Source organism: Nicotiana sylvestris, chromosome 8 (genome assembly GCF_000393655.2).
Source record: "Nicotiana sylvestris chromosome 8, ASM39365v2, whole genome shotgun sequence".
In the NCBI taxonomy this organism is placed as follows: Eukaryota; Viridiplantae; Streptophyta; class Magnoliopsida; order Solanales; family Solanaceae; genus Nicotiana; species Nicotiana sylvestris.
In genome coordinates this window covers 27,127,333-27,138,860 of record NC_091064.1, presented here as the reverse complement: position 1 = coordinate 27,138,860, position 11,528 = coordinate 27,127,333, and the positions used below count along the sequence as shown (strand labels likewise).

Here is an 11,528-nt window from a genome sequence, read left to right as displayed (position 1 = left end):
CCGTGTTAAAATGGGGTACAACAAGCACTAGTAACAGCTTCGATGTCAAATGTCATTGGCATTTGTCCCTTGGATCTTGTGAATTCTGGATGTGTTGACAGCTTACCACAAACCGACCACCTCAAATTTGCTCCACAATTCAAAACAAACAACATGTTAGAATGGTCACTCTTCTTCTTTTTTTAAGCACTTTTTCTTCCTTCTCTCTATTTTTTTTCTTTTTCTTTTTATTTTTTAAATGGTTGATCGAACTTGATTTGGGTTGGCTACGTATCATGACGCCACATGAATCAGATCTTTGCGTAGTTCGGGAAGATTAGGAATAAAAGAAATAAGCTAAATCTTTTCTTTTTTGATTTTGAATTTTTTCTTCTTTTTTTCCTTTTTAAATTTTCGAAAGAAAAACTTCTAAAGAAGAAACAAAATATCTTTGAATTTTTGGACTTTTATGTTAAATTATGAAAGAAAGACTTCTAAAGAAAATATTTTTGAATCTTGAATTTTCTTTTAAATTTTCGAAAGGAAAACTTCTAAAGAAAAATGAAAATATTTTTGGATTTTTAGAAGAAATTAAAAGAAAATATTTTTGGATTTTTTTTTTAAAAATTGGGGTCTTAATGAAAGAATTTTCTAAAGAAGGGAGCAAAGGAAAATATTATTGAATTTTTTGAAAATTGGGGTCTCAAAGAAAGACTTTTCTAAAGAGGAAGTAAAAGAAAATATTTTTTTATTTTTTGAAAATTATGGTTTCAAAGAAAGACTTTCCTAAAGAACGAAACAAAGAAAAATATTTTTGGATTTTTTTTAAAATTGGGGGCCAAAACCGATGAGGTTTGCCTACGTATCTCACATCCGGTGAGAATCAGACCCACGTAGTTCGGTCCAATTTCGACGAACAGGAAAATATGATTTATTTTGAAACGACTTTCCTTCTTTTTTCTTCTTTTTTAAAATTTCGGCAGAGTTTCGGGGTTTTTCAAATACCTATCTCTCACTCTTATTTTTTTTATTCTTTTTCTTCTTTTTTCCCTTTCTTTTTTTCATTTTCTTTCCCTATTCTTGAAGCCAGTCAACATGCAAGCCGAAACAAACAGATACGCAGGTAACACGTAAGATGCATCAGGATGGTCTTTTAATTTGGGTACAGCTGTCCTAGACGGACCCAACCCCTATGTTGAGTCCCCAAAGTCAAATGCACGTGATGCAAACAAGCGTTCCTACTAGGGATCTGGCATGAGACTATGTTATTCTAGGTTTAAAACCTTTGTGTATTGTTCTAGACTTGGCTTACCCAAGCGGACAACTCGAGCCGGGGGGGGGGGCAGCGTACCGGGAATACAGAAGCTTCACCGGTTTTACAACTTATCCAAACCTCGTTCTAAAATTGGGATATGACTCTAACAGAAAAGAAGCCACACGAAGTGCACGCTTCCAAGATGATTTAGAAAACTCAGAGAGAAGAGGGTCTCGTAACAGTTTATATATAGTCTATGCAATATCAAAGCGGTAAAAAGCGACATTTAGCGCATTAGGCTCAAACACGTAAAAATCAGATAATAAATAAAAGCTCGAATTTTGAACCCTGAACCAAAAGTTCTGGGTTCTTGTCCCCAGCAGAGTCGCTGAAGCTGTCACACCTCCTTTTTCCCGAGGGGATATGGAGTTTTTCCAATTAAAGTGACATTATTCGAAATGAGATTATTTATTTATTTTTAGAGTCGTCACTTAGAATAATTTATGGTGTCCCAAGTCACCGATTTATTTTAAATCCCAAATCGAGGAAATTGACTCTATTTTTGGTCCGCGAACACAGAAGACCGAGTAAGGAATTCTGTTAACCCCGGAGAAGGTGTTAGGCACTCCTGAGTTTCGTAGTTTTAGCACGGTCGCTCAACTATTAATAATTGGCCTAATTATCTTATTTATTACATGTTTTAAACCTATTGTGCATTTTTAACTCTATTATCGCTTTTAATTATTTATGGATTTTATTTAAATAAGTCCCGATGTTGCGCACTTATTGTTTTGGAACACATTGCGAACCACGTCACATGAAATGCACCCGCGATTTACAATATATTTATTTTATTATTATTCAAAGTTATGGTCGGGTTATATGAAATGCATACCCGAATTGGGATTTATGTATCGTGAATATGCCACAGGAACCGTACCCATAGTCACAATGGTTACTTACACGTCGAAAAGTTTGCCTACCCACGTGTGATCGGCCTAACGTGCTACTAGCGGTTAAATTAGTAATGCAAAAATAAAGAATTAACAAAAATCTTTCACAACTCAAATTGTCACATGCCAAACAAAATTCAATCCAATATCATTTTTGGCCTAATTCACTTTCATTTTTAGTCCACAAATTCCAAGCCTATTATTTCTCGTTAGTTTTCCAACTTAGAATCTCTGCATCTTAATTTCGTAACTCATTCTTTTCCCAAAAGAGTATCTTAAGAATTAATTCACCTTCATGTTATTAACTAAATGGAGAAGTTGCTCAAAACATAGTAAATTCCGTTATGTATACACACCATAAAAATGATGTATCATCCACAAAATATTTAATTTAAACTCAGAAGATTTACACAAAATTAAGCATATGTAGCACAGAATCATACGAAGAGCAAAATAAAGAGCATCATCACACATAATCAGTCAAACAAAATTATGGGCATTCAAGATGAATAAAATTGGAGAGCGTGTTAAGAGATGGACCTCAAAACAGAATTTGCCCGTGATTGTTTGAAAACTTTGAAACGTGACTGTGGAACAAGGCTTGGACCGGAAAGTAGAACGGAGACCCCGAAATTACACCGGCGACTTCGACAAAACTCAAGCTCGAAATTGTTGCTGTATTATGTGAAAAGTGGACTGTTCAATATGAAAACACCTTAAAGAGGAGACTCCTTTTACATGAGAGTGGTGTGTACTGCTAAGCAGGAGAATGAAGTTTTCAGAGCTTTAGTTAAGAAGCAAGGGTGCGACTCTTGGAGGAATTAGCCTAATGGAGAAGCTGAGCTAATTTTTCCTTTTTCCATCTCACTCTCGTTCCCCCCTTTTGTTTTCCGACTGAACCCGTTCCCTTTCCCCTCTCGTTCCCTTTTGGCAGCTAGGTGGGGCGAGGGTTCAGGCGAGTTTGGGTTAGGAGATGGCAGAGGCGGCTTGGTGGTGTAAGGGTGGTCGTTTGGTGTGAGGTGAAGAAGCAGCAGTGGCTGGAATTTTTTGGGTTCGGATGTCCAAAGGTCGCTTATGATGATGGAAGACGGCTGGGGATGGGGTTCTCCTTCGCTGGTTTAAGAAGAAGGGTCTTTTTCCTTTTTTAAGAAAAGCTTCTTATGGGGTCTCTTAGGTCTTCGCTACGTCTACGTTGTGAAGACGTAAAAGAAGAGCCTTTTTAAAATGTTAGGGTTTTATGGGTATTGAGCTTAGATTTATGGGCTAAGGGTCCGAAAACTAGGTCTAAAATATGGGTTGTTTGAGCCCAAATTTTATTCTTTCTCCTTGAACAAGACTAACAATACTACCCCATTTACTAATTAATCCTACTTAAGTAAAATAACTATTAAAATAAAACAAACCGTTAAAACAAACCTATTTTTGGTATTTTTCAAATATCATATTAAAAGATAAAAATGGAATTAGATTGAAATCATTGCAAAATTAAAATAATATTCCTACCAAACTACTAATAATCCTGAAAACAAAGTAGAACTATTTTTGTATTTTTGAATTTTATGAAAGGTAGATAAACTAAAAATAACAAGACAAAATAAAGTAAAAGAGTCAAAACTAGTTGAAATAACTATATTAAGCCTAAATTAAATATTTAAATGCTAAAATATGTAAAATCTCGGGGAGGGTAAAAAATTACATGTCTACAACTACCACTCCCATCATTACCGCACCAAATTGGAGCTTACCATTTGAGCTCATGTGTGATGCTAGCGATGTGGTGATAGGAGCGGTACTGGGGCAAAGAATCAACAAGACATTCCACCCGGTATACTATGCTAGTAAGACCATGAACGACGCCCAAGTCAACTATACGGTAACCGAGAAAGAACTCTTAGCCATTATCTTTGTTATGGAACAATTCCGCCCGTACCTCATGGGTACCAAAGTGATTGTTCACACCGATCACGCGGCGCTTCGCTATTTGATGAGTAAGAAGGACTCAAAACCTAGATTGATGAGGTGGGTACTTCTTTTACAAGAGTTTGATCTTGAAATCATAGACCGAAAAGGGAGTGAGAATCAAGTGGCAGACCACTTGCCCCGTTTGGAAGAGGAGGGGAGGCCCCATGGTGGCCTTGAGATCAATGATTTATTTTCGGATGAATAACTCCTTTCCATGTCTTTGACTGGGATGCCTTGGTTTGCCGATGTAGCTAACTATCTTGTAAGTGAAATTGTCCCGAATGAGTTCTCTTCAAACCAAAGGAAGATGCTCAAATGGGACTGTTTGGATTATTATTGGGACGAGCCTTATCTTTTTAAAATTTGCACCGATGGTGTTATCAGGAGATGTGTTCCAGAAGAAGAGCAATTAGGTATTCTTGAAACTTGCCATTCCTCGCCTTATGGTGGTCACCATGGTGGGGCGAGAACTGCTACAAAGGTCCTAAGCTGTGAATTCTATTGGCCTACCTTGTACAAAGATGCTAGCGAGCTAGTTGAGCGGTGTGATGATTGCCAAAGAGCCAACGGGATTTCCAAGAAGAATAAGATGCCTCTCACTACTATCCTTGAGATTGATATTTTCGATGTGTGGGGTATCGACTTTATGGGTCCATTTGTGAGTTCATGTGGGAACAATTATATTCTTGTTGTTGTGGATTATGTCTCCAAGTGGATTGAAGCTGTGGCTTTGCCCAATAATGAAGCATGGAGTGTGGTAGCCTTCTTGAAGAAAAATATATTCACAAGGTTCGGCACCCCAAGGGCCATCATTAGTGATGAGGGTTCTCATTTTTGCAATAAAGCCTGTGACACTTTACTCTCAAAGTATGGTGTCACTCACAAGGTTTCAATCCCCTATCATCCCTAGGCAAGTGGACAGGTTAAGGTCTCCAACAGCGAGATCAAGAGTATTCTATCCAAGACTATCAATGCAAACATGACCGATAGGTCAAGGAAACTTGACAATGCTTTATGGGCCTATAGAACAACTTACAAGACTCCAATTGTATGTCTCCGTATCGGTTGGTATTTGGGAAAGCATGTCACCTCCCGGTGGAATTAGAGTATAAGGCCATGTGGGCGTTGAAGAAGTTGAACCTAGAGTGGGATGTAGCTGCCAATCTTCGGGTGGAGCAATTAAATGTACCTGATGAGTTCCGGTTCCATGCTTACTCCAGTTCGTCATTATACAAGGATAAGATGAAGAACCTCCATGATAAGTATATCCAGAACAAAGAATTCAAAGAAGGTGACTTTGTTCTCATATTCAACTCTCGGTTACAGATGTTTCTTGGAAAGGTAAAGTTAAAATGGAGCGGTCCCTTTGAAGTGGTGCATGTAACTCCCTTTGGTGCTCTAGATTTGAAAACCAATAATGGTGAGATCATTAGAGTTAATGACCGAGTGAAGCACTACCTTTGTAAAGTTGATGATGGCCACGTTGTGGCATTGATTCATTTCAAGTGAATAATGGTAACATGCGTCATGCCGCAACATTAAATCAAACGCTTCTTGGGAGGCAACCCATGTGTTTTATTTTCTTTCATTTGATTTTCTTCTTAGATTAGTCATTGTTTTGGACTAACTGGTTGTGAAATGTATGTAGGAATTGGTTGTGCAATACAGAAATTTGTCAAGAAAAATTTGGCTAAGTGTTGGAAGTTCGCGGACCGCACCCAAAATTTCGCGGTCCGCGTGATCATTTTGCGGCCGCACCTTTTTGTCCCCGGACGCGTAATTGGAAGAGCAAAATGCCAACTCTCTGAAGTTGGACTATCAAATATCCTTTAGAGTTCGCGGCTGCGTACATATTTTGGCAGTCCGCGATGTACTTCACGGCCGCGTCCATTATTCCGTGGATCGTGCCCATGTGTGAGGCTGTTCTTCATCAGGTAACAAAACGCGGACCGCGATTTGAATTTTGCGGCCGCGCTCAGGTAAGGCGGTGGATTCCACAAGTTGCTAAGTATAAATAGGGGCTCCTTAATCATTTTACACTTTTCGACCCCTAACATTTCACCGCACAAAAAGCACTGTTGCTCGTCTCCAGCTCTCAATTTCATCTCATTCTAATTAAGAGTTTATTTCCTACTAAAACTTTACAACTGGTATGTTCAATTCCATGATATGATTTTATCTTTTTCTTTCTTTTCTCCTTGTTTAATTTTGTTTCTTTTTATTTAGGGTTAGATGCACGCCATAATCTAAAATTAATGCTTGATTGATGCTTAAATACATGTGGGTAGTTTTTATGCCTAATGGGGGATAGGGTTAGTAAATTTGCATGGTTAATTGAATTTTTTTTTGAACACTTAGTAAAAACTCTAGTTGTCAGTGTTTATCAGTACCAGTTGCGTTTGCATTTCGTGGCCGCGGTCAATTTTCCGCGGTCCGCGGTAAGGTATGCGACCGTGTTTAGTTTTTTACGGTCCTCAATGCCCTAGCTTTTAATTACTGAGTATTGATTTAAGTTCACGACCGCGGTCAGTTTTACAGGTACGTGGCTGGTCCTTCGCGACCACGTTTCGGTTCTTGCGGTCTACGCTTTTGAACTTAAGAGAATCTGTTAATTGCTTTCGCGGCCGCGTTCACTTTTTCGCGGTCTGCAATTGATCATTTGCAGCCACGTATAATTTTTTATGGTCTGCGTTTGTCCAAGATCAGAGAGTCAGTGTCACACCTCATTTTTCTACCACCGGAAGCAGTATAGGGGAGTTTTTTCTAATTAAAGTGACAATCAAAATGGGATTATTTATATATTCAGAGTCACCACTTGGGATAATTTATGGTGTCCCAATTCACCGGTTTAAAATCCCGAATCGAGAAAGTTTGACTCTGTTTTACAGTCTGCGAAACACAGAAATTCGGGTAAGGAATTCTGTTAACCCGGAAGAAGGTGTTAGGCATTCCTGGGTTCCGTGGTTTTAGCACAGTCGCTGAACTATTAATATTTGGCCTAATTATCTGATTTATTACACAATTTAAACCTATGTGCATATTTAACTTTCAAACCGCTTTTTAGGATTTATGGAATTATTTCTTGAATAAGTTACAATTGCCGTACACTTGTTTGTTTGGTACACATTGCGAATCGTATCACGGGAACCGTACCCACGATCTACAACATGTTTAATTTTTATTAATGTTCGAAGTTGTGGTCGGGTCACATGAAATGTACACCCGAATTTGGGAACTACGTATCGTAACCATGTCACGGGAACCGCACCCATAGTCACTGCATTGAATATAATGATCAAACCAAACATAAAGTAGTTCTTTCAACTTTGATATCAAAATAATCCACAGCTACTAAATCAACTATTAGAAAAAAATCGTGAACAAATATCGAAGCCTACCCATTTTGGCTAGCTCCCTTAACTTAATCTTCTTCTTTTTTAATTATCTTAAAACCCAATTGCGTGCTCTACTAAATTGCTCCTTCAGTTTCAAATCATTCAAGCTCATTTCAATATGCATCCAAACACTTGAAGCCACGGGTAATAAGGAAATACCATTAAATATGAACAACTAAACTCAAATGATGAAGTTACGTGATATAAATATATTGCTGGCCCATTGTGACTTGAAGTTCCTAAAGCATATTGCTATGACAATAGGTTTCGAATCATAACTGACCCAATAATCAAAATAACACCTCCAAAGACATATGACCAAATGAAAAGAAAAAAGATTCAAACAACTAAAAATCTACATAGAGGACTAAATCCACGCAGTAGCGCATCGCTAAAAAATTGCACAAAATACTAATCCAAAATTAATTAGATTAAAGCAAGAAATGAACCTTAAGTTTTGAATCTGAAACTTTAGCTGTTTTACAGCCCCGCAATCCGAAAGCAAAATAAACCATGAATGACCCAATCGAATTCGGCGGACTCGGCTCGGATCTCAACTCGACTCAGAAACTCTAGCTATTTTCTAGTGGTGTTCAACTATAGTATCTGCTGTGTCTGCTTAGGGGTGTACTGTCGTTAGCTTCATGTGGTGAAAAAGGGTGGTGAAGAAATAAATCGCTGGTTGCTGCTCGTTTTCCGGCGAGATCGATAGTTGAAAAAGAAGGGGTCAGGGTGGTCGTGTGGCAGTGAGTTATGATGTTCTCGTCGAAGATGAAGAAAAAGGGGTTCAGGGGTGTGTTTTTAGGTTCAGGTGATGATGGAGAACAACGGCTGAGAGGTGGTGGAGTTAAGGCCGGTGACGGGCCGGTGCTAGGTTTTGGGTGTGTTAAGGTTAAAGAAGAAAAGTCATGGCTGAAAGGTGGTGTCTCGAAGAAGAAGACCTTCAGGGGGGGGGGGGTTCTTTTTTGTTCAGAAATGGCTGGCTCTAGTTCTTTTTTGTGTTCTAGGGTTTTTGTTCAATCTCCATGAAGAAGAAGAACTTACCTTCATTTAGGTTCTCATTTCTTTAAAAAAACGACTTCTAATTCTTAGGTCCCAGGTCTAGTTTATTTTGTAGGGTTTTTCAGGTTAGGGGATATGGTCCTAGAAATTATGCGCTTGGGAATTATAGGCTAGGTCCAAAAATTAGGCTTAAAAATGGGTTGCTCGAGCCCAAATTTTATTCTTTCTCTGTGAACAAGACTAAAATACTACCTCATTTATTAATTAATCCTACTTAAATAAAATAACTATTAAAATAAAACTAACCGTTAAAACAAACCTATTTTTTGTAATATTTATTTTTTGTGACAAAATAAAGTAAAGGAATCAAAATTAGTTGAAATAGCGATATTAGGCCTAAACTAAATATTTACATGCTAAAATATATAAAATCTTGGGGAGGATAAAAAATCACATGTCTACAGCTGCCCCTTTTTGACTGGGAACGCGAAGAGTTTTCAGACAAAGAACGACTAGACAGGTTTTTTTGACCCGACCCTTATTTAGGGAGACCAAAAACTAAGAGGAAGGAGAATGTGACCGAACCCTGGTATCTGAGCTGCCTACATATCCTTGGATACAAAGGAATCAGGCCACGTATAGTTCAGAAGTGGGAAGACTGACGTAGTTTACCGAGGTAGAGATCCGATCGAGATGCCGTTCCGTTGAGGTTTCGGTCCGCTGTTCCTGTTATTACATCAAAAATCAAAAAATAAAAAAGACTAACTAAGCCTGTCAACTACGAGTTACAAGATTCCTATCTATAAGTCTTCTGAAGCTTGATCTTGAGTCTTGAATGGTTCCTCATACAGACTTTAGATTTGAACCTTGGCGCTTATTAGCTGTAGGTGCTAGCTCATTCTTCTTCAGCTTTTTGGATCAAGACAGGACATGTAGTGCTTGTGACTTCAACCATGTCTTGAGCAGTTCACATCTTTCATCTGCTTCTGTATTAGGATTCACTTCCCTCTTTTTTCTTGGATTGAGACTTCTCCTTCGGTCATCTCAAAACCCTGTGCCTTGAGATAAAACCCTTATTCTTCAAACAACTCATTCTACCTCCGATTTGAAACTTGAAATGAATTCTGAAATGACTTCCCTTGTTCTCCAGGTGGGAGCCTGATTGCCAAAAATTTGAACTGTATTCCCTTGTTCTCCATGTGGGCGCCTGATTGCCAAAACATGAACTGTGTTCCCTTGTTCTCCAAGTGGGCGCCTGATTGCCAAAACTTGAACTATATTCCCTTGTTCTCCAGGTGGGCGCCTGATTGCCAAAAACTTGAACTATATTCCCTTATTCTCCAGGTGGGCGCTTGATTGCCAAAAACTTGAACTGTATTTCCTTGTTCTCCAAGTGGGCTCCTGATTGCCGAAACTTGAACTGTATTCCCTTGTTCTCCAGGTAGGCGCCTGATTGCCGAAACTTGAACTGTATTCCCTTGTTCTCCATGTGGTCGCCTGATTGCCAAAACTTGAATTGTGTTCCCTTGTTCTCCAGGTGGGTGCCTGATTGCCAAAACTTGAATTGTATTCCCTTGTTCTCCAAGTGGGCGCCTGATTGCCAAAAACTTGAACTATATTCCCTTGTTCTCCAGGTGGGCACTTAATTGCCGAAAACTTGAACTGTATTCCCTTGTTCTCCAGGTGGGTGCCTGATTATCAAAACTTGAACTATATTCCCTTGTTCTCCAGGTGGGCTCCTGATTGCCAAAACATAAACTGTATTCCCTTATTCTCCAAGTGGGCGCCTGATTGCCAAAAACTTGAACTATATTCCCTTGTTCTTCAGGTGGGCGCCTTATTACCAAAACTTGAACGTTATTCCCTTGTTCTCCATGTGGGCGCCTGATTGCCAAAAACTTGAAATGTATTCTCTTGTTCTCCAGGTGGGCGCCTGATTGCCAAAACTTGAACTGTATTCCCTTGTTCTCCAGGTGGCCACCTGATTGCCAAAACTTGCACTGTATTCCCTTGTTCTTTAGGTGGGCGCCTGATTGCCAAAACTTGAACTGTATTCCCTTGTTCACCAGGTGGGCGCCTGATTGCCATAACTTAAACTATATTCCCTTGTTCTCCACGTAGGTGCCTGATTGCCAAAACTTGAATTGTATTCCCTTGTTCTCCACGTGGGCGCCTGATTGCCAAACCTGGAACTATATTCCCTTTTTCTCCAGTTGGGTGCCTGATTGCCAAAACTTGAACTGTATTTCCCTATTCTCCAGGTGGGCGCCTAATTTCCAAAACATTAACTATATTCCTTTGTTCTCCAGGTGGGTGCCTGACAGTACAACAAAAAAGACAAAACAAAAGAAACTTTTCTACCCTAGTTTGGTATCTAGGCATATTTGTGAGTGTTAATCGAATCATGTTACCCAAAATCTCTACGAATTTAAAATCTAAATCCCATTATCCAGGAGGTTCTTGAAAACTTCAAATTAAATATCATCTTAAGAGTGACAACTTTAAAGCTAAATCATATTTCCTAAAGGTAGAACTTACACAAAATCTTGTTATCTATGAAGGTCTTGAAATTTAACTAGGTCCCATTATCTAGGAGGACCCTGAAAACTTTTAAAATTAAAACCCATTATCCAGGAGGGCCCTGAAAATTTTAAATTAAATCCCATTATCCAAGAGGGTCCTGAAAAGCCGAGAATGAACTTACCTGAGCCATGCTTTCCTCCTGGAGGATCTCTGCAGAACGAACAAAATTCCTTGCCCCTGAACCATGCTTTTCCTCATGGAGGGTTCCTGCAGATCGAACAAATTTTTCTTTCCCCTTCTCAAACCGCCTTTGTGCTGACAAAATTTGGGGATGACACTTGAAAAATTCAAACTTCCAAGCTTTGATTTGTACACAATTTTTGTCCCTGTTTCAAACAAAGAAAACTTGTGAGTTTATAAATATGGTGGTTGGTTTGTAGCCTTGACTTTAAGGGCGAT

General features: G+C 38.9%; 1 long non-coding RNA gene across 1 annotated transcript in view; it reads right to left on the bottom strand.

Moving 5' to 3' along the window:
* The window catches only part of LOC138874432 (uncharacterized), a 28,584-nt gene extending 25,211 nt beyond the window's left edge, over positions 1 to 3,373 (bottom strand). Inside the window, exon 1 of the long non-coding RNA XR_011401411.1 lies at positions 2,728 to 3,373. This is a non-coding gene — a long non-coding RNA (uncharacterized lncRNA). The remainder of the gene's footprint in view (positions 1 to 2,727) is intronic.
* Between the last annotated feature and the right edge of the window lie 8,155 nt (positions 3,374 to 11,528).